This window comes from Miniopterus schreibersii (assembly GCF_964146895.1).
Source record: "Miniopterus schreibersii genome assembly, chromosome: 3".
Lineage (NCBI taxonomy): Eukaryota > Metazoa > Chordata > Mammalia > Chiroptera > Miniopteridae > Miniopterus > Miniopterus schreibersii.
In genome coordinates this window covers 47,349,486-47,373,585 of record NC_138103.1, presented here as the reverse complement: position 1 = coordinate 47,373,585, position 24,100 = coordinate 47,349,486, and positions in this window count along the sequence as shown.

The window sequence follows — 24,100 nt, the reverse complement described above, 5'->3', positions numbered from 1 at the left end:
TACACAAGTGTTGGGATAACTTTCAGGACTGTAAAGGACTCCATCTACCAGAGAACTCTTAACTAGTGGACATTCCAAAAGCATTGTCACAGGGTCACAATACTGAAATTCATTTAGCGACACTCTTTAGGAAATAGTTTTTTAAAGTTTGGGAATGGTGAAGAAATACCACATGGTAAATTCAGGGATCATAGGTTAAGATTCTTCTGAAAATTCTATAAAGGTAATGTTTATTAACTATTAAAATGAGTCAATCATAATCAAGATGGTAAGACTAAGCAGTTATGACAGACTAATACTAGAAATAAAGCGATTTCATTATCTGCTGATCCTATATATGAAATGCAAACTCTTTAACACATATCATTTATAAAATGTTATTTCTTTACATGAAGCTTTCAGGCTAGAAATATATATCTATATAACTATTTCTCCGTATACAGACATACACACACACATACACATGCATGGTGTCAACTTGCTACACGTTTTTTTAAGTAACAGGAAAATCAGCATTTGACATTTTAGGAGCCATTCACCAAATCACTTTTCCATCCAGATGTCTCCTTTCTGATGACAAACCCAGCGGTTGCATCGCACTTTCATTAGGCAGTGTCTGCATGTGTATCCTGGCAACCACATGCTGCGGCTGTGCTGACTCCCTGAAGCACAGGATGAGAAGGAAATTGCTAAGGTCAAGAAACAAATTTTAAGAAAAAACTGCCATAAATAATAAAATATTTTAAAGTTATTTCTGAGCCAGTAGTATTCCCACCAGGCAAGTCAATAAACTCTTGATTTTAAAGATATTTGCATTTACTCCCTAAATAGACTGTCAGGTTACAAAACAGAAACCGGTTTGGGTTCTATACAATGTAATATACATCCAGACCCCAAATATCAACACTTCAAATTCATTAACTGCATATTTATTTTACTCTAGCTTGCAGAGTTTTTCCCCCTTCATTTTCATGTTTCCTATATTAAAGCTTCACTGAATACTTTGAAAGAGTCTGAGGACATTGGTTAGTTTGTATATGCTGAGCTGCTAAACATCCAGTTCGTATTGTCTTGATTACACCCTGCATCTACCCCGAACACACCGACGCCTCAATTGTATCAATAATGATGAAAGCTATCCAGGCCCAATTACCAAAGGAGCCATGCACCTCTCTGACTTGCTGCTTGCAGGTCGAGAAGGCTCCGTAAGAGACAGCTAAGAGCCTTCAATGGCCCATATGCTCTCTTTTATCTACTTGAAAGACTAAAACATGTTCCCCAGTATTCAGCTAGTCACATTCTTTATGTTATTACTTCAGCCTGTGTACATGCAAACATACAATGATCGCATGAAAATTTCAATATTAAGTAATATTTACGAAACTTAGCTTTCAATGTATGAAAAAACAAGAAAGAAAGGATTGAAATACCTGAAGAAACTGAAAAATAAGCAGAACAAAATCAAAGAAAAAGAGAGAGAAAATAAGGATAGAAATCAATAAAGCAGAAAACAAAATCAATGGCAAAGATTAAAAAAACAAGAAAATGTAGTATAAAAGTAGATTGTCCAACTTTTTTGTATTGTTTTGACAAGAATGATGTAGAAAAAGTACAGAACAAAATAGATAAAATTATTGATACAAAAAAGGGTTAGAATACAATATAAAACTTATGTATTAATAAATTTGGTTCATTAAAATGGATACATATCTTACAAAAGAAATGACAAAACTAGAGAAGAATAAATAGAAACTTACAACTCACATGGATTTGCATACCACTACGCCACTAGTTTTATTTATTTATTAATTAAAGACTTCTCCGTGCAATCTAATACTATTCTACATGCCAATACAGATATATTTTCCTATTTCTTATGCAATTGAACGTTATAATTATTACTTCCTCAACAGAAACTTTGAATTTCTAAAGTATATGATATAATAACCATTTCATTTTACCTATTGTGAACTTTACACAGAATATAAAATATGCTTTTACATTCTGAAATCTGTAATTAGTCATAGATAAAGATAAATTGCTCTTTCAGGATTTCAGGCAGAACACTTAAGTAAATGTATCTGAAGGGACTGTATATATATGTCTGTGTATATATATTTATATTAATGTGTATATATATTTCTTTGCATGCAATTATTTGTTTATCTGTATTTATGTATGTGTATAAACACACAGAAATAAGTAATTAAAATAAGTATAGAAAAATAACTAGAAAATAAGTGCATACTAAATTATATTAACAATTTTAAAGTAAGTATTAAGATCCACTAACTAACTGTGGCAGCCTTGATAATGTAATTAAGGGAGGGTCCAGTTGCACTCTGAAATCCATCAGAACAGGTTTGCAACACACATATTCCGTGGGCTGCTCCCAGCCAAGACTCAGTGCAGCAGGGATAGCAAGAAAGACATGTTTTTGGTATATGCAGATTTCTCAGATGACCAGCTTTGTTTTGAAAATTTTCCAATGGCTTTGCCAAACCTGCCTTGGACAGCACAGCACTCTATGACGTTTCAATCCAGTTTTCTCTCCCTCACTTGCACTCAGGATCAGATTTGCACTGTCCTCTCAGCCTGCCCAGTCCCCGCCTCACTTTCCCTTACATAGCCATTTCCTTTCATAAAATCCTTACATATTTGATTATGTATTGGTGTGAGCTTCTCAGGGAAACTGGGTTAAAATGCGTTGTACAACCTATATGTACTGCTAATTTATATAAATCACTACCAAAGCACAGTCATGTGTTCTTCCAAGGAAATCCATAATAAAAGGATCAATAAATGCATTTTAAAAAGTTTTTAATGCATTTCAAAAAGTTATTTGTGAATACAAAGAAGACTGTGCACTGAAGAAACTTTTATAACAAATTCTAGCATTAGTCTAAAGTTTATCTTTATAATTATATGGTATCAATGACTATGCCTTGTTTATGTAAGCCATCCTTTAATAATTGTAATATATTCTTAATTTTAAAAAAACCACAAAATTAATTCAACATCTAATAAAATGCCTAAAATCACCAGAGTTTTCTAAATTACAAGGCCATCTTGATTATCATATAATATTCTTTTGAATTTTTGGAGATTATAATTGCCTTTGAAAGTCTGTTGATGTTTATAAGCTTTCCCAGAATAAGGCATAGTATTTTTTTCCAAGTGTGTGTGTGTGGGGGGGGGGGGACTTTAAATAGCCCTTTGTCTTGGAGACATGAAAGTATATTGCTTTGTAAATTGATATTATTTTTAATTGAGTACATTATAATGATTAGCATGTTATTCTTAAACAGCATCATTAAAGTGTGTACTTTTGTTTATTTAACCAATCTGTTATATTTTAAATATTTTAAATATTATTGTAATTAAATCTTGGAATATATTGACAATTATTTTTGTAGGATAAATTTCTAGCAGTAGAATCCCTAAATAAAAAATATAGTTATTAAATATATATATAGACAAATTGCCATAAAAAAGTTAAAGTCCTTGTTTATTTAAATCATCAAGATCACTAATAATAATTGATTTTAACCTTTAATAAATTGAAGGTGAAATGTCATTTTATTGTTTAAATATATAGTTCATTCAATTCTAGAGAGAGATCCACTTTATCTTTGTCTTCTCTCCAGAAACGTTTGTTGTTGTTATTGTTTTCTTTTGTGAATTATCTCTACTGCACTTACCTATTTTCTATATTAGTAAGTTGAATTACGTTAATGGATTAAAACAAGTAATCTACTCCTGCTTTTCTGGGATGAATTCACTGTCTATTTTGTATTGCTGAATTATATTCATTAATATTTTATAAGTAGATTTATTTTGTATTTTTTAGTATTTATTTTTGTTAGATTTTAGTATTAGTGATATGCTTTATGTATAAAAATAACTTATGCCTTGAAAGGATTAGATTTTATCTTAAATTCACCCCTGCAATTTTCTCAGCCTGGACTATTATGAAAGGTATCATGCTAACTATTCATCCATTTCATTCTTTTTAACTTGTCTGTTAAATTATCTTATTTTTTCATGTGTTCTTAAACAAACTCCAATTTTCTAAAAGTATTTCTTTGATATTACCATGGTATTTTGAAGTAGTCTTTTATGATTTTTGTTTCTAATCTTGAGTTAATCTCCAACTATGGGTTACACATGCATTAATCAGAAAGTTCCTATATATTGACAAATAACTTGCAAGCAACAGAAAAAATTGTATAAGTTTTAAAGTAGGTGTGAATTAAAGAGGTGATATTTGAAAAAAATTAAGATATTTAACCTCATTGCTTTTAAATATGTGATACTCAAAAGGATTACTTTATGACTTAGTGTAACTTCATGTTCAAATCTACAATGAGTGACATAACGGAAGCATAGATTCCCATTTGGTTCTACTTCTTTGTCCCATAATATGCTGTGTGTTGTTGTTTTTTACCATAATTTACTCTCTTATAAGAAAAGTTAAGCAAGTTCTTTAGTTTCTTTAGTTTTAGAGAAAACAAATTCTCTAAGGCATTTTATAGTGGTGTAATTTCTAAAGTTGAATATCCCCAATTTTACAATAAAAAGTAAAAGTTGAAGTATGCTCCAGATATGGATCTGTGTTATCTGTACTGATATGGTAGTTGAAGGCTTGGTGGGATATAAATTCTTTGTGAAAAGCATATAAAAATTAATGGTGGTGGTCCTAGAATTCAGTAATATTCACACTTATGGAATGAAAATAGTGAGGAGAAAACAAGTAAAGGAGAGAAACCTATGTATACATTCGATTCAATGACATTGGTAAAGTTCACTATAAAATATATTTTTAACAGAGATAAATTAGTATATTTATTAAAGCCAGGAAACCAGAATAAAAGAGAGAATCTATTGTTTCTTAATAGAGATATCTTAATTGTTTGAAAAGAATAATGAGCATGGCTGGTGTGGCTCAGCGGTTGAACACCGTCCTATGATCCAGAGGATCACGGTTCGATTCCCAGTCAGGGCACATGCCCGGGCTGCGGGCTTGATCCCCAGTGGGGAGTGTGCAGGAGGCAGCTGATCAATGACTCTCTCACCATTGATGTTTCTCTCTCTCTCTCTCCCCTTCTTTGAAATCAATAAAAGATATTAATAAATATTTTTAAAAATGTAAAGTATAATGAAAATTCCCTGATATTTCTTCGATTTATTTAATAATCAATTAAGTTTATGCTAAATTTTATACACTCAACCTAAATAAGAATATGGATGCTAAGAAAAGAGGAATAAATGAGGTATGTGGGGGTAGATTTTTGCTCTTTCTTTCTAAATTATGGAAACAATAGAATAATATTTTGCATTTAGGCATCTTTTCCTCTTCAAAGCTTATAGCATGCACAAAGGTTAAATTAGGTGTCCTTTTTTAAAAACGGATTCAACCAAACATTAGAATGTTGCAAACATAAAAGAATTATTTCGGTAAATTATTGCTGGTCAGTGGTTTACTCTTTTCTTCACCACGTAACAAGCTTTATATTCTTAAAAACTGCACATATATCTTGTCATTGTTCTCCAGTAACTAAGGACAAGTATTCAACTGCAATCTTGGTGCTCAGCTGTTGTTTGTTTAATCTGTGTGTGTCGAGGCAAAGGATATTTGTCAGACGAGAGTTGGCAAACAAAGGGCTACTCACATTCATCTTTAGAGCACCCCAGTGCATTATTAATAGGAACATTTAACAGTGACCTGAGCTCTTATTAATCAAAATAGCATTCTTTGGAAGAAGTTATCAATAAAGAATTTTATTGCGGCATGAACTCATGCCAGACCATTAATAGAAAATAAATATACATAGCGTTTACAGATTGAAATTAGAAGTGGATGGGATGTCATTATGAGAAAATGGATTGAAAAATGCTGAATCTCACTAATCCAATTCTTGACAGGCCCTAATTGACAACAGTGATTCTATTTATAAGAATTCTGTGTAATTAATTATAGATGGACGAAAACTGTAAATTCTAAACATTTTTGAATTGTCATACCTAATTGTCTGCTCTAGCCTATTGCTTTAGCCAGAATCTTATATCTTGTTTTTTTGTCCACAGATTAAAAAATTTCTGAATATGAATATTTACATCATTATATCCAAACATAACTACTTTGTACTTTGTAATTTATTGTTGCTTTAGTCAGTATAATTTTTAATCCTAAATTACATTTTAAAACATTTTTTTGGACAGTTATCACTCTTTTCTTACCTAGTTTTATTTTATAAAATGAAGATTCTTGGCAATGCAAGTAACAGAAGCTCATTCAACCAACTTAAGTAGAAAAGATTTTTGTGTTTCTCAAAGAACTGAAGGCAAGGATAAAACCCAGAATCTACGGGGAGCCAGGTAGGTATTCAAATGCTAGCAAGAAAATATTTGTTCTGTTTTTTTCCTCTGTGTATTTCCGCTTCACTCTTTACTGTTGCTACAGAAAGTGTGCTCTACTTAGTACAGTACGCAGAATAGCCGCTGAGGAAAATTATGCTGTGCTGCTGGCACTGAAGACAGACTTCTTTTTTCTAGATCCATCTCTCCATGTATCTCTCTCCCTCTTTCTCTCTCTCTTCTTCTCTCCTGTCTCTCTGTGTCTGTCATTCTTACTTTCTCTCCCCTCCATATTCCAAACCCTTACATCTGGAAATTAGATTAACTCGGATCGTGACAGGTGTCCACTCTGAAACAATTCCGGAAAGAAAATATCATTTCATTTTAAATGGCTTCTTCTTTGGGTAAAGGCCAAATAAGAGCATTTCTCAGAAAAGGTGAATAAAATTCAATGAAGAAAAAGCAATGGATCATTACAAATATATATATATATATACCACTAGTGCTTACGAAATTTTTATTTTTTTTAGTATCTTCCTAGATTTTCTACTTCTTTTCTAAATTATATTAATATATGTATTAATTAAACTAGTATATTGATATAAAGTATGCTAATTACATTGTATTATAATATGTTAATCTCCAAAGTTATGTATTAAATTAATTATATATTTTTTTAATTTAATTTTTAAATTTTTTTCCGTCACCGCTGATCCCATCTAGGCCCTTTTCCACCTCCACCTTGATTCCCCCAGCCCTGCAGTCACCACACCGTTGTCCATGCCCAGGAGTTCTCTCTCTTTTATTTTTATTTTTTAATTTTTAATTTTTCCATTATATCAATTTCCAAAATTATATCTCTGGTGGTTATTAGTAAATGTTTTATTGTTTCATAGAGTTCTTTATTGTTTTGATTTTGTTTTCAATTTCTCTAATTAAATCTTCCTTTTTTTAAATCTTTGTCTTTTGTTTTGTATACTTTCTTCTTTTATGCCCAAATGCTAACCCAGGGCTTCATTTAAAATCCTAGAGTCCATGTATACCTACTTTGCTGAAGCTGTATTTTTAAGATGAATCTTTGGGGTATTTTTCTGTTTTAAGCAGGAAATTTAATAGGGACATTCACGCAAAATTTGCACACCAAACTAGGTATCTAACTATGCTTTCCTACAGCAGAGAGTGCTGTGCTCCAGATGTCTGCTCTTAAATAGCTCCTTAAAATGGCATTCTGAAACATTCTTTTTTTCCCTCTTGGAAAATCAGCTTATCAACTTTAGTCAAAGAATAAACACGTATATATCATGACACAATTTACTAAGTTGATCATGTTTATGGTTGACTGGGAGAAAGTCAAGCTTGTGTCATTTTGAAGTTTCAATGGCATGGGAACTTGCATAGAACATGAGACTAAAGGTTTCTGCCAATACAGAAATACAATATAGAAATATTTCAGAACATTGTTTATGGAGGGAAGTCATAAAACAAGACTTTAAGGAAGTCATACTAGTTTAAAATGCCTGGTTTTGGAAAAATACAAATCAAACTCCAAAAAAGGCTTTATTCTTCCTAAATAGAGCATTTTAACCTAGTCTGACCATATATGCATGTGTTTGTGTGTGTATATACATATACACATAAATATATGCATATATGAATGTTTTGTAATATTTTCTTTCTAGTACATTATTGGTTCTTTCATGGGTTATGCACTTCGCATGTTTCAATATTAATCTACCATAAAATACAAATGATTTACTTTTATTGAAGTACCCTCCTACACAAAATTCTCTGCTGTGGCAACCTTGGAAGTGAATATAAATATTCCAGATACAAAATCTTAGCAGTGAAATCAGTTAACCACAAATTGATCTTGTAATTATAAATGCTGCATGTAGAACTCAATACATTTTTAATGCTCAAATTAAGACACACTAATTACACAGTAACTGCTAAATAAATGGCATATAATTTAGAGTTATGCTTAAGAGTGTTGCTCAGATTTAGATGCTTCTAATCATGGGGGAAACTTGCTCACTGCTGGTGAAATGTTAACCTTGATGAACAAACTGGTGATTATCCAAGAAAAGCTCTACTAATGGAAATGTTGAGTTCATATAATTTCAGGTGTCTTTTTTTTTCATTGACCTATTTTGAAGATTGTTTTCAAACTATTTTAGTTTCCCGTTAATTTATTCAGTGTTTCATAATAATGGGAAAATCCAACTTAGGAAAAGATCTTTTTTTAAAAAGTCAAATGGATGACTCACAGAAACAGAATTTTGAATACTGATTATGTTCCAGAATATAGTAAACAAGTATCAATTTTATCCCATGTTGCTTCTAAAATTGATGTGTTTTCAATGTCATTCAGTTGAAACTAAATGATGATAATAGCAGAAATAAAGATAAAGTTTAAATGGGAGTTTTAAAAGCTCCTACAAATTCTAGTTCTTGAAGCACAGAGAGTTTTCATTAAAAGAAAATGAAAGAGGAAGACAGACGTTTGTGGAGATTCATATGGAAAATTCTAAGCAATTTCAATGTGTATCAAGTTTAATGACACACATTTTTCTTTAAATCCACTTTAAAAAGATATGACTTTATTTTTATATATGTTTACTATTAGCTTTCCTTTATGTTTATTTTCCTTAAGGGAGTACATTCTTTGACTCAAAAATAAAATAAAGATAAAAAGAAAAAAGAGAGTGGTCAACCAAGGCCTTCTGGGAACAACTAGAGAAGAGTTTAAAGGGAACAGAAAGAAGAGGGTAGAAATAATGTGTATCTCAACATGAAAATTTACTTTACCTGAAATAAGCTGAACTGTAAGTAAATAAAGTAGAAAAAAAATGAAGTAAATTATAAGTGCAAATTTTCATGGAATAGAAATTTTAAAAGTGGTTAAAAAATGGTTAAGAATGACAAATTAAACAGTAGACAAGCCATTTACTCACTAGAACTACTGAATTTCTCTCCAATCAGAGATGGGAATAGCAGGAGCCAACCATTCCCAAAGTCAGGACAGTGTGGGATTATCTACTAATAAAAATGGGGGTTGATCATTCATCAATGAGTATAAAGTCCTATATTATTAATTTTTGTCTTGCATTTCCCCAGCAATTTATTGTGGAGTCTCTGGGAAAGTGTATAAGTGGCCTTCGAGACCAGGCATTTGGATATAGTTTATTTTTGTTTTTCAGTTGCAAAGTATAGAAATTTGCACCACCACCCCCCCAAAAAAATAATTCAAGTAATAAGGTAATTTCTTGACCAGATGCAGAGAAATTCCAATACATTCAGTATCGAGAAGAATAGTTAGGCTTCAGATTCTGGCATAATTTTCCAGGTAGTTATGGCCAAGGTGAGGTCACCTGGCATAATTACCATTTACTTTTACAGAAAACATGAATGAGAAAATTTGACTAAAGAGAGAAGTTTGAAAGTTTAGTCAGTATTTATAATCCCCACTAGCCAATATGCATGCATAATATTAAAATAGTACAATACAGTACATTAACAATATCCAAATATCAAATAAAAAAATAAATTCAATTACTATGTTTTAACTTTTATAAATGGGAATTAATCCTTCAATCCACTACAGTCTGTTTTCTCCTCTTACCAAATTCTTAGTGTTAGAATTTATCCTAAGGCTAGTAACAATTTTGTGATTGATAAACCCTATGCCTGGTTTTAAACTCTCATCTTCTTTGATTGGAGATACTCTTTGATTACAGAGTAGGTTTAGGAATGGCAAACTTCTCTCTAATATTAAAAACTCTAGTTTGTTTGTTTGTTTGTTTTCTTCAGCAACATTCTTTATAAGTTCTACTTATTTATCTTTTCTTTCTTGAGATTGTTTTCCTTGTTCTCTCTCCTCCCCATGAGGTCGATTCTATATTTGATTCAAGATCCATTTAAAGTTGTGTTTTCTTGTAACTAAAAATATTTCCTTGGGTTATCTGATATGCTTTCATGATTTCAAACATTATCTGGTATCAGTGGAATTGTATGAAATTCTGTGTGTATGTATATTAGTGTAGGTTCACTGAGTTCAAGGTCCATAGATTTTAGCAGTATTTTTTAGGTCTATGAAATTAGTATCCACATCTCTACATTACTCTTATCTTTAAAAAGTCCAAAACTCATAATTCTTTCTCTTTAGCATAACCATTTGGGTAACCTGAAAATATCATTCTTAGCAAGCACAAAACTAAATTTATTACCTATCTTCAAAAATATTTTCTGCTTGCTCTTTAGACTTAATTGAATTACCTTCCACTCCTTTCTCATTCCCTGACATATTTAACACTGAATGTGAACAGTACATCTTCCATCTCCAATTCTTCTATCTTAGTTAAATTAAGGTCTCCTTTAGCTGCCTTTTAAAATACGGAAATAATATTATCTCTAATCATCCTATTCCAGATTGTCTTCCATACTGACAGCTAATTATATTAGTCTAAAGGTAAAAAAGAAAACACAACTAAAAACTCAGTTGGAACCCTGTTGTCTATAGGACAAACATGACAGACTGCTCCTAGTTTCTTCTCCAGCTGCTTGTGTCTCAATCCTATGGTCAGTTTCACTGTAATTCTTGCCATTTTCCAAATAGTCAAGCCTTTCATATTGTCTCAAGATGGACTAACCTATGATTTTTACCCTTACACATTTCTACATGTCTTTTAAAACCCTACCAAACTCTTGTGTCTTCAGTGGAACTTACCCCAAGTCCAGAATAAGAATGGGCTGATCTGCCCTTTAGGTTCACATTACATATCTCTAGTAGGTTTTTTATAGCACTTAACAAGCTTCTTTATACTTGTTTTAATTTTCAGGTTACACTTTTTCATCATATTTCAATTCCTCAATATATAAAAATTCTCTAGAAGTTTGGATATTTCTTATGCCAACAGTGAGAATATTCATTTTGTAGAAAATTAATGTTTTTTCCAGCCAGTGTGGCTCAGTGGTTGAGCATTGACCTATAAACCAGAAAGTCAGGGTTTGATTCCTAGCCAGGGCACATGCTCAGGTTGTGGGCTCAATTCCCAGCAGGGGGCATTCAGCAGGCAGCCAATCATGACTCTCATCACTGATGTTTCCATCTCTCTTTCCTCTCTTCCTCTCTCTGAAATCAATAAAAATATATTTTAAAAAGAAAAGAAAAAAGAGAAGAAAATTAATATGTTTCAAAGGAGGTACAAATGAACTTTCTAGGTATTACCTTGTTACTTGTGGCATAATGACATTGGCTTTAAGTAATTCTCTTAAACACAGGGGGAAAATATATTAAATAGGTAAAATAAAGAATAGCTAATAAATAAATAGATATAAATCTCTTAAATAGGTATAAATCTCTTTTTTATTCCATGATAAGCATGGTCAGATGAGAAGGGTCTGTCTTCTGCTTATCTAGTAAGTGTGCGGTAAAGAAGAAAGCAATAAAGATTTATTCAGGCAGAATCAAATCTTGAGTAAACATTTCTGTTCACTTAGCACCCATATTATCCAACCAATCAGGTCCTACTTAAAAACTGTGTCAAGATAACAAAAAAGACATGTCCAGGGTAAGTAGCTTAGAGCCCATAACTATGGGATTTCGAGGCCAAAAAATGTACCCCGTCCCAACTTGAAGGCCATGTATATGAAATCCCTGGAGCCTATGAATGCTTATTTATTTGGAAAAGGAATATTTTGCAGATGTGGCTTATTTGACAATCTTGAGATGTGATAATTCTAAATTATTCTGGAAGCCCTCAAATCTAATGGCAAAAGTCCTTATAACCAAAAGATGGAATTTTGAGACAGAAAGAGGAGAGTACACAAAAGAAGAGAAGGCAAAGTGACCTTGGAGTCAGAGATTGGAGTGATGCAGTCTCAGGTCAACAGATGCTGGAGCTACCAGAAGCTGGATGAGACAAGAAATGAGATCTTCTCTACTAAGTCACCAGAAGAGAGGTTTCCCTGATGACACCCTTATGTCAGACTTCTGACCTCCAAAATTGTGAGACAATAAATTTATTTATTTTTAATCCAATAAATTTGTGGAAATTTGTTACAGCAGACCAAGGAAACTAATACAGAAGTTATAGGACAAACATTGTATAACTTTCTGGTAAATTTACTTGAAATCTTGAGGAAAAAAAATATAACTACCATGGGAATAAATGAAGAATTTAGGGAAAGTTTACATCAGAGGAAGTGCCCACATATTCCTGCAGGTGCATTTTTCCTTTTACCACTTGAAGAATGCTTTGGCAGAAATATTTGAGTACTGTGGCATTAAAAGATTAGATATCCATGATGAAAAGAAAGAAGAGAAATATTTTGCTTGGTTGTATTTATTTAACAAAGTTTTGTAAGTCAAAATTATTGGAGAATGAATACTGCTTAGAATACAAAGAAAAGTGGGTTGAAAAAGAATAAGGGTTTATAAATAGCCACTAAATTCTAGGCACTCATATATTATATATAATCTCATTTAATCATCATCATAATCCTAAATGTAAACAAGCACTGTTATAAAACTAAAAATTAAATATAGCATTTCTATTATCTAGATTAGTACTTTTTGATGGAGCACTTCCAAGGAGTAAAAACCCACTATTAGCATCATGTTTGAAATTCAAAACTGTGATACAGAGCAGTAACATTTTAATGGCATTTAGTGGGTAGAAAAGTATCTGAAACATAGGATGAATCTCGAGGTATTCAACAGCTAGGGACACATAAGTGGACCAAAGCTAAGAAAGATTATGATAAAAAAAAACAAGCTTTCCCTAATTCAAGCTTCTGTACCCATCATCTTTGATTCCGCTGGGATAAGTAGCCTCTGACAATAGAAAGAAGTGATGCTCCCTCTTCTTTAGCCCTGCTTCCTCCAGAGAATGCCATGGGGACATCTTTTTTAAATATGTGCTTGGAGATACATAATTTATGGGAAAAGTGGTTACAAGGTCAAAAAATGTTTGAGAAACAATGAATGTTCTATGAATATTCCACTTTCCTACCAGAGAGTCACAGTGAAAATTACCAATTTATAAGCCATGAAAAATCCTGGTGACACAAAAAAATCTTGTTTAATGTTGTCAACTTGTCCCAAATATATTCGGCCACGGTATCATTTCTTCACATAACATTTGTTTTCAAGAGGAACTCAACTTGAAGAAAGTTGACAGATCGGACTTTTTTTATATCATCCAATAAGAATGATTCTGAGGACAGTCCTGACCAAAACTTGAAAGAGCCAAAAGTAAGCATGGTACTTTTTAGATTTCTGCTAATTAGGTTACCATCTTAACAAACTGTTAAGTCACAGCAAATTTACAGTACAATGATTTTAAGACTTTTATGCCTGTAACCAGCCTAAGGTAAAAAAAAAAAAAAATTGAGGACAACACAAATTATTTATAAGAGGTTAAAAGAAGTGGATTTAATATAAAAATATACAAGACATACCTGTATTCTGCCCTTCCGAAATAGCATAAAAGTTCTTATGTAAAATTACAAAAAAAAAAAAGATATTTAATCACCCAAACATCACTATAAAGTTCATCCTTTCTCCTTCCTTCTGTCCTTCTTTCCTTCCTTTTTTTAAAAATTTGACTTCAATTAACACATCACAGGCTTAAATCTGTCAAAACTAGATGACAGTGACTTTTATTTTTCTAACATAAAAATAGATGTTCAAAATACATTTTTCTTTTTTCAAATCATCTTAGCTGCATTTACTAAAAGTAAATTTTTTTCAGTAGTTTTGTCTGACATGTCAGTAACAACGTTTTAAATTAAAACATTGAACATCACAGGCAACAACTTATCAAATGCCCTTTGCCCCTTTCTGCCCCAAACAAGCATTACCATCTGCATTTTCCCCGAGCTTGACAGTCTACCCAGAACAGCATATTGAGTAGGGAAAAAAGAAAAAACAAAACAAAGCCTGAAACAGAACCTAAGAGACAATTTTGTACATCTGCTCCTGCGGGTGTTCTTTCATTCTTTCTCATTTATAATTAATGAAAAATAATGGTGCTGACACAAGTTAATTACTATGAAATATTACAGTTTATGCTATTCATTATAATAATGGCAAATTACTCTAGATTTTCAAACACTTCCTAAGCAATTAGAAGTGTTCATAAGGAGTTCACCTGTAAAATTTTTTCTTCTGCGTTTGCATTCTGTGAAGTGAAAGAACACCCAATGTTTTTCATTAGCAGCAAAGATAACACAGCGAGAGATATTAATCATCGAGTCCTGTACCTGGGAAAACATTGAAAACAAATCGGGATTGTGTAGTTGAAGCAGAGGTCAAAACAATACACAGAGATATTTATTACAACCAAACTTTCCTTAACAGGTTCAAAGGGACAATTAAATATGTTTCATTTAGTAACAATTAGGTATAACTAATTAGAATTATTATCTTGTCCTACTTTACCAAAAAATTACTGATTTTAAAATTAGAGTTAATATATTTCTAATTAGCACATGCAAATTGGGGGATTGTCCCTTCTCGAACTTGTTCTTATAAACCTATAAATTGTAACACTAATGCAATAGTCCTAAGGTTATTAAGAATAACATATGACTAAAAAATACTAATTAGCCCTAATATGCTAAGTGAAAAACATCCCTGTGAAACATTTGGTCTTCTGTAGTTTCAAAAGTAATCAGAGAAGATTGCTTTGTCTTATTTAGCTCAAAGACAAAGATGCTGTACATAAACACCTATTTTGTTTCATTTTTTAAATTCATTCAAAATAATACATAAAACACTTAAAAATTTTAGACTACAAATTATCCATATTAATTTTAATATTTTCAATTAATTATGTATCCAGGACTACATTGACTTAAGAATAAAACAGTTGCTAGAAGTAAAGACAAATAAATGTCAAGCTCTTAAAAATGCAAAGAAAAAACTATCACAAAACTGGATAAATTTAATTCATTAATAGGTAGTCAGTAATTGCTATTAAAATTAGTTTTGATAAATTGATTTAAAATATTAGAAATTATTTTAAGGATTAACCTGTAATATTTCTCTCCATAGCCTATATTTATGATCAACATATTTGTTCCTTATACTAGAACTATGATATAGAAAATATCCTCCTATCACTCATGACATACTGATAATTAGACATGTTAAGTTAATTGCCCAGGATCAAAAAAATTGGCAGCCAACTCATCCAGAAATCAAACACAGATTTACCTTATTAAAAATATTTTTAACATATTTCTTTCCAAGTTTCCTTTTGAATAAATGATGTATCAATAGAAAAGCAAATGATTTTGCTAAGGATTACAATTATACTCTCTTTATTAGAAGCCTTAAAGTTTTTCTTGGTAAGAATGTAAGTTATATACAGATATTTGAAAATTTTGCATCTTTTTGCATTATATTTCAGAACTTAATTATTGAGATTATTTGAGGAAAATCTGGTGGTATGGTGGTATATAAAGAAAAAGCTATATTAATAAAGGCTTATATTTGATGATTCAGAGACTGAGGAGATTCTATATAATTAATGGTATTCTTTTAAATAAAGACTTTGCTTTATATGGCTAATTGTCTCTCAAATGATCCATATTAATTATTTTAATTTTTACTTCAAGCATCATTGAATTATAAACTAGAAAGTGGATTCTGAAACCAAAGACTATTTTGAAGTCATCTGTATATTTTATAAAATGTTACATTATCAATTCTATGTATCCATTCTATGAATCCATTTCTATGTAGGATATCTCCACCTTCATGAAATAGTTTCTCTTTTTATGTTTAAAAATTCATGTGTCCAAAATCTAAAAAATAACCATTTAATATTTACTTGTATCAATACATTTAAAACTCTTTATACACACACACACATACACACACACAAAAGAGGCAACTTAAATAACCAAAATGTTAAAACCACTTAAAAGCTTTATAAATCAAACCCTAGAAACTCAGATGTGCAAGAAACTTTGCAATATATAATTTTCTTTAAATTAAATCTGAATTCTAGCAACCATGCATTCCACCGTGTTGACACAGCATTTCATTTAGGAAGTTGTTTAAGGATCTGGTGGGAAGGGTAGTTATATGATTATGAAAAATTCAGAAAAGGACTACAGATCTCAAATTCATATAGTCAGGCTTGTGTAATCATTGTCAAAGTCCAAAGGGCCTCTGAATGGCACTACTAATTCCCTGGAAGCAGTGGGCCTGGGGAGTTTTGGGGAGGTCGCCGTAGGCATCTAGACCTTTTGCTTGACTACATTCTAGAAGAAAAGTCACCTTTCCTAATGTAGTTGAAGGTGTTATAAGTGTGGGCAGCGTCCTGGCACAACCTGCCTAATTGCTCCACACAGTTTCCCTTCAAGGTGCTGCTTCTGTCCAAATTGCCACTATGAATCACGCTGTAGAGCTCTGCTCCCTGGAGGATCTGAAGGTGTCTGCTTCCAACCCAGTCTTGTGAGCCATTTATCCGCTTTCCACCAGAAGCTTCCATAATGCCCCTTCCTCACAGTGTATTCTCCTCGGAGGGGACTTGTTTACACACACACACACAAACACAAAATTAAAAAAAATAAGCTTAATATTATGTCATCTAATAACCTCACTATTTTTTTGGAATATGAGGAAATTCAATGAAATGAAATAACCAAATTAATTGCTAGTGACATACCTTCCATATGAACCTTTTTTCCCCCTCTCGCCTAAAGCTCCATGATATTTCTGCTTTACCAGTTTCCCAAAATTTAGTTATTTGTTACATAATACACTTCTAGATTTTTCCACAGTATTGGACTACTTGAACATTTCACCTATCATCAACTGTTTGATACTAAATCACAATAGTGTCTCCCAGAATGCACTCTCATTCCAGGGACGTCACTTATCCATAAGCCTCAAACAACAAATTACATGGCAAAGCCTCCCATCTGACTCCTGGGCTCCAGAACTCTTCCCACAGCTTACAAAATTAAACATCCTTGAAAAAGAGCAGAATCACAAAGAAAAGAGAGAAAAGGTAAGTCCCTTTTCTAGATCCCTCTATTTTTTTTATTCTGTAGAGATTAGGAATCCAGGTAGTGAGATTTGAAAAATCTTCAACAGGTTTTTCTCAAATGTTCCATCAGCAAATGAAGAAGGGGAATCTAGACAGAAGAGAAGAACAATGCAATAGGGAACTGAAAAGGTGGGATCAAAAGACCAGACGCGTGGGCAGGGCAGGGAGGGCCAGGCACCTGCTCTGGCAGCTGGCTTGGCAAGGTTGGCGCCCAGAAGTGGGAGCTGGGGCTTGGGGGCAGGAGCGGGCCCCGCAGAGCGCGGGCTGCCCTGTGAGGGTGGGTGGGCGGCTGCTTACGTGGGACCCGGCAGAGGCGAGCGAGGGCCTGGGAGAGGGACAAGTCTAAGCAGAGGGGAAGGTTGCATCCGAGGAGAAAGGCCCAGGAACGAGAGGCCTGGGAGCATTAAAGGGGTTGGGTAATGGGAAGCAGGCCTAAGGAGGGCATGCTGAGGACTGTGAGGCTCAGGGCGGGAGCAGGAGCCAGCCAAAAATTCCCTTCCCGAGCAGTGTGGCCCAAGGCTCAGGGGAGGAATTGATGTCCTGACATATACTGGAAGACGCAGGGCTCTAGGAATGGACCCTGGAAGAGAAAATCCAGGACACAACAGTTCTAAGAAGCTTATACAATATTTTCTGGGTGGAATAAAAAAAATTTAAAAAGGGCATCTCCACCTAGCACTGTATTGGAAGCGCATCGCATGGGTCTCTTCTGATCCACTTCTTCAGGTTTGGGCCCTATTGTCTGAGGCTAACCAGGCACTGTCCCTATCACACAGCCAGTCTGAACAGCCAGAGAACCAGAGGCTTTGGCTTCTAGTATTGCTTCCAGACATGCATAAAATGCCAGCTACAAGGCATACAATCTGTCTTTTTTTGGAACGTATAAAGTGGGTCAAATGATTTCACCTGTCACTGCAGGGGAATTCAGTCCTTATGAAGCAGACTTTGACCAGTGGGAACTGGGAGACAGAAGCAGCCTGGACGATGAAGTCTGCCTCCAGGCCTCCAGGGACTGAGGCATGCTCCCCTTGCCTGCGCCCACAAGTGCAAGGCCGCGCCGGCCTAGGTGCAAGGGACTGTGTCTCTCCAAAGTCTCGGGGGTGGCAGCCAAGGCTGTTATGCCTGCCTCTGTATTGGCACCCATTCGTCTTTGCCTCGCCACGCTTTCTCTTCATCTAGGATTTGCGCCCCAATGATAGTCACTTTGAGCCTTGTTTTGGGCCCTGTTTCTAGATTAATGCAGGCGAGCCGAGTACATAAAAACGATCTTCTATATCTGAGCCATACTTCTGAAGACACTACAGTACACCATGTTCATTTCCATAGGAAAAATAAAAAATAGTAATCAAATCGGGATTCACGATCCAGTATTTTTATTTGTCATGTGGCTTCTCATAGTCTTTTGTCTCCCTGGTTTTTAGCCTCTAATAGGGTCAATTCCATCAGGTGGTTTAACTATACTGCAGAGTTGTTGATATATATTAAGAAATTCAGTCAAAACTTTTCATGAATAAATAAGTTTATCCTATCAAGTTACTTATACATTTGATACTTTTTACATTAATATAATATACAATATTACCATATAGAGCTATTTTATTTTATACTTGAAGCGTGAATATAAAATTGGAACCATAATAAACGTATGACATATATTATATAAAAATATTGAATTGTATTATGACAAACTACATGTAACTGCTATTTTTTCTTTAAAAAAAAAGGAAGAAACCAAGGAAGGGTTGAGAAACAGGAAGAAGGGGAAAGGAGGAAGGAAAGGAAGAGGGAGAAAGGAAGGAAGAAAATAGAAACAAGTATCAAATTTGCGTGCAAAATGTAAGTACCAGGCAATAACGCTTCAAATATTTGTAAGAAAAAAAAAGACTCTTAACTGAATTTCCATTTTAAAACTTATTTTCAATTTTAAAGGATCAGCAAGTAATATGTTTTACTTATTGGTATCAACTGCATGAAAGAAAAATATATTGTTTTTCTGTGAATTCCAATTTTAACTTTTCACAAATATACTATCCATTTTGGTTAAAAAACTAAATGCTTAGACAAAAACACTAGCTTGTAATTAAGGTCTGTTTTATGTTCTATACAAAAATGATTAAAACATTTAAATTGATTAAAACAATTTAACTCATGTACAGAATCAAACACAACTTCTTGACTATAATGGTTTTACTGCATTCCTCAAGTCAACTGAGATGTGGATATAGTGTAATTGAAGTCAATTAAGGCTAAGGTATGTCATATACTAAATTTTGAATTCTATGTTGGCTTCAGAAGTATTGATACATGGAGTGTTCCTCATTCATAAAAGGAAAGAGCTAAAAGTAAAATATATGCACTTAAGGACAGAAGATGGCTACACAAGCCATTTTCCTGAACTTTTGCTCTAATTAAACCTATACTATTTTAGGAAAATTTGAATACAGCAATACTTAATAGGCTTTATCATTAAATCTACTTCTTATATCTATTCTAGTATCTTAATAGGAGCCCATGTTTTATCTATTTTTTATTTTATTTTCTGTATTATTGCTTAAGAAAGTGTAGGAAGGTAGAAGCCCTAATTATAGTTATTTCCATATAACAGAAAATGTTCATTTTTTAAAAATATGACTTTATTGACTTGAGAGAGAGGAAGAGAGAGAGAAACAATCGGCTGCCCCTTGCATGAAACCAGAGACCTCTTGGTGCCTGGGATGATTCTCAACCAACTGAGCCACACTGAGCAGGGTCGAAATCATCATTTTTAAGAGTTGATACATGATTAAATTGACCTAAATCTCCTCTGAGAATATCAAATAAGAGTTATTCGATGATATAACAATACTATCTCTGAATATTTCTAGATGTAGGTCTAAAATCAATATTTAATTTAATTAATTTACTTATTTATTTTATTGTTCAAAATATTACAGATGTCCCTTTTTCTTGAATATGACAATGAATGTATAGTTTAAGTCAGAATGAAAGAGACTCAAGAGTTCACCATTACTTGCCTTTAAAACTTTAGAAAACATTCATGATTGAACTCCAAACTGCCTGCTTGGCTGATTCATCAGCATGTTTTTTTGTGTCTTAAGAGTCCCAAATACACGAGCTTAATCCTCTAGAGTTTATAATCAATTGTGACAATAAAATACAGCTTAATTTTCTATTGAATTTTAATATTTTCTTTGGGCTTCCTCTTCATGCCTTCTCAAACTGATTTTATCACTGTAATATAAAGCACTGAAATTAAATATCTAAATCTTTGTCAGTTCTCAGGTTTGTTTTTACTCTGACTCAAATTAAAATAGCGCTGAGTTTAAAACTTGCAAGCATTACTAGGTTTAGTTCAAATCTTCAAGAACTGATTTTGCATGCAATATATTTTATTTTGAATAACTCGTTTCAAAATTTAGAACATGACGTTTCTAATACTTATGTTAATCAATAAAATATCAATTTTATAGAATAAGTGAGGCAATCTGAAAGAACAGTGAATATGCAGAATTGTAAAGAAAACAGCTTAATTTACATATCCCACAAACATGAATTAATTAAAAAGTCAAACTAGGAATAACAGTTTTTCCATGGCATGTTTTGAGGCATAGACATTCTATTACATTATTATAATTTTCCATTGCTATAACATTTATTATCCTTTTTTAAAAAAAGATGTTTATAAAATAACACTAATGGTAAAAGTTTTGTTTTATAGAGTAAAAATTTGAAAAAAAAATAATGAAATTAAAAATTGAGAGAACTATTTTTAAATGCACAGAGGCTAAAATTGAAATAATGTGAGGAATTTGGCTTATTTGATTAAAAGCAAAAGAGAAAAATTATTTAAATATCTTAATATCATTATGAAAATTTCAACTTGAAATGAAGACAAATATTAATGCTATTAAGATATTAAAATGAGTTTAAGAAATAATGCCTATTTTATTGTACAATTTAAAGATTTGAAATTAAAGCATAGATTTTAATAGTATTGTATTCCTCCCAAACACTAAAGTATTCCAACCATGTTATTGACAAAACCTAATCCAAGTCTAGAAATAATGACTATTTTATGAACTTCTGGGTTTTCCTGAATGCTCCTAGCACAGCATATCATTAGTTGTAAAATATGGTATCATATATTTGAATAATTGGGGTACATTTGGATAAGAGGTATTTGACTTCAAAGCAACAGTTTCTAAGGAAGTTGTAAAATTTTTTGACAAAGCTGCCTTTCCTGAGATTAAAGATGTTGTGTGATGCTGTCATGAGAATTTTAATATTCCCTGCCATAGATGTCTCATCATTGATCTAGCAAAGTCAGGGCATGGTAATAACTTCTCCTTATTTGCATAGTTTGAATATACCTAAAGTCACCAACCAGCAAAATCCCCCTAGTATTGCCCAACTTCTTCATTCATTCCTAATATTTATCAGAACTACTTTCAGAAGGAAGAATTCATTAGCATTTATATTGCTGTGATTTTTATCAACATTTAAAATGACTATCTAGACCTTTTAGTATGAGAACTTTGCAAAACAAGCAGGTACATATGCCATTCAAAAAAAAAAAAAGATAATACTGTAAAAGAAGACAAGGGGTGTGGCTAGAATTTCCATTACCTATAAAAAAGGGACAACTTAGAAAATATAGTCAATTTTGCTTATTTCTTCATTCTCAGTCTTTAATATTGTGTTAGAGAGAGTGTAAACCCTCATATAAAGTGAGAATTGTCTAAAATTTGGTAAGATACCAATTAATATTAATCAAATAAGAAGTTTGGAGAAAACAAATACAACCTGGCCAATAAGTGGAAGAAACTTTGAAAATTTTGAAGTAATAAGATAAGCAAACATAAGATATGCCACAAGGCAGCAGAATCTGCTAACAAATATAGGAGAAAGTTAAGAGTGCAGCAGGAGCACAAAGGAAAAGAATATTGCCTCTGATTAAGGATTAGGGAAGGAATGGGCAGACAGGCTCAGGGAAAGCTTTATAAATATTAACCATCTGAATCTGGCCTTAAAGAAATCAGCACACCTGGCCGGCTTGGCTCAGCAGTTGAGCATCGACCTATGATCCAGCCGATCAGGGTTCCATTCCCGGTCAGGGCACATGCCCAGGTTGCGGGCTCCATCCCCAGTAGGGGGTGTGTAGGAGGCAGCCTATCAATGATTCTCTCATCATTGATGTTTCTATCTCTGTCTCCTTCTCCCTTCTTTTCTCTGAAATCAATATAGATTTATTTTAAAAAAGAAATCGGCACATGCATGTGGATTAACAGGGAAGAACATTAACTAGAGTCCTCTATGCCAGAGAGAAGGAAACTTGTGGTACGAACTCAAGAACTCAAGAAGCTTTCTTTCATTTTTCCTTTTCTTTAGAAGCACTTAGGCTTCTTAATAAGGCTCACTTAAATGTTTTTATTAAGACATTATTGGTAACATTTTAACCATTTGCAGTTATTGAAAAAAATAAAAAAACATTAGTGAAGGCAAATTTAAAATTTATAAGAAAGAGGAAGGAAAAAACATATCACCCATATTAACTCCACTGTCAGCTACTGTTACAGCTAATATATTTTTTCTTAGTTTTTTCTATGCATTTGTTTATACAGGTGTAATTTTTATGCTTTACTTTTTCTTTGATAGCATATCATATATATTTTCCCATGAAGAACTCCAAATAACAGGAAATATTTGGCCAAAATGAAATCATAATCTTTCCACTTCCTTTTACCTTCAGAATTCAAGAACAAAAGTTTATTTTGTGTGGGTAAAAAGGGAGAAACAAGAGAGGAACAGAGGTCTTTGGGACTTGAATTTATCAGTTTTGTTGTTTTATTAAATCACTATATTTTGCCTGTGTAGAAAGAGCAATTTTGATACTAATATATATTTTAAAGAATTATTGTAATGTTTTATTAATAAAAGTGTAATTTCACTCACAGGTATAGTTTCCTTTCAGGAGAGCTCTGTAGGAGTTAAGCAACTCTGTTTCACAACAGGTTATCACATTATCATGATAATTACGATGTTTTAAATACTTACACATTGTTTTTATGAAGGCTGCATACTATTAAACCATAAAACACACAGCATAATATTAAAATTTCAGAAGTAGGAAATTTGAAGCTTAATACATAATGCCTTCCAGAAGCCCTTGCTTTGGCATTGAGTTCCTTAGATAGGAAGTCAGTGACCGTTAACTATTAAGTGTAGAGTCTCTATTTCAACAGATAAAGAAGATGAGGCCTAGAAAGTAGAATGTGTCTTGAAAAGCTGGTTTTCTTTCATTTCACTGTCCAGGTATGATTCTATTCCCCTATGACAATGGCAGAATTTCAGTGAGTTCACTGTGGGAACCACTGTTCCATGGAGGTGGAAATGAGGAGGAAGTTGGGAAACATAGTCATGGATAGTAACTTAGATTTAATAACCTATATTAAACAAAAATTATTCATCCACAACCCCATTAATCTCTATTATTTATAGCAAGATGTCAAATCATTTTTATTTCATCACAAGTTTTGAATAATTGATATTGACTTCTGGGGATGTTATGTTAAGAAGGATTCTGAAAAAGTACCACGAATCTTAGCTAAATTGGTACTAAGCAGAAGAGAGAATTATATAAATATTTCCTATATCTGGCTAGATGCAATTTTAAGAGG